Genomic DNA, 560 nt, shown 5'->3' with positions numbered 1-560 from the left:
TGCTCGTTAGGTGTTGGGGGAAGGAGAAATACACCATCAGGGCTGGTGGTGGAGGTGGGATTGGCCTTTTTGGAGCAGGGACTTCAGGCACACAGAACATCCCAGAGGAGGCAGAGGGAGCATTTCTGGGAGGGATTGGAGCTCTGTGCTGGAAACCACAACTCGGGGCTTGAATCCTGGAGCTGAGTGGGGCTGTCAGAGGAGCCTCTTGTGAGGCACTGGCTACAGGACAGGGTGGGCTTCTCCCCAAAGCTCTTCCACTGCTGACCCACACGTGAAGCTCCATTGTGGTTGGAAACAGCCCTGAAGCTCATCTGGAGCGCAGCCGGCTCGATCCTCACCACTTCCCTGCCAGCAGGGACGGTTAAATCAGGGTGGCTGTCCCTTGAGTGCTCTGTGGAGCAGCAGTGAGGGTTTGCTGAAGAAATCCTCCTTGGCCCGAGCCTGCCGGTGTTGTGTGAGGTGCCTGGCCCAGGGCAGGGCTTGTGTCCCGCTTCCTCACACGCCCTTTGTGAGCAGCACATCCTTCTCTGCAGCACCGATAACGCGTCTCTCACTCT

General features: G+C 58.6%; 1 protein-coding gene across 1 annotated transcript in view; it reads left to right on the top strand.

The window, feature by feature from the left end:
* Positions 1–560, top strand: part of NXN (nucleoredoxin) — a gene marked incomplete at its 5' end in the record, with an annotated part of 12,840 nt that overhangs the window by 7,803 nt on the left and 4,477 nt on the right. The gene's annotated exons all lie outside the window — the stretch shown is intronic.

This window comes from Mesitornis unicolor, unplaced genomic scaffold (genome assembly GCF_000695765.1).
Source record: "Mesitornis unicolor isolate BGI_N332 unplaced genomic scaffold, ASM69576v1 scaffold7538, whole genome shotgun sequence".
Classification (NCBI taxonomy): Eukaryota; Metazoa; Chordata; class Aves; order Mesitornithiformes; family Mesitornithidae; genus Mesitornis; species Mesitornis unicolor.
Note: the sequence above shows the minus strand (reverse complement) of the source record. Positions and strands in the feature narration are given on the sequence as shown.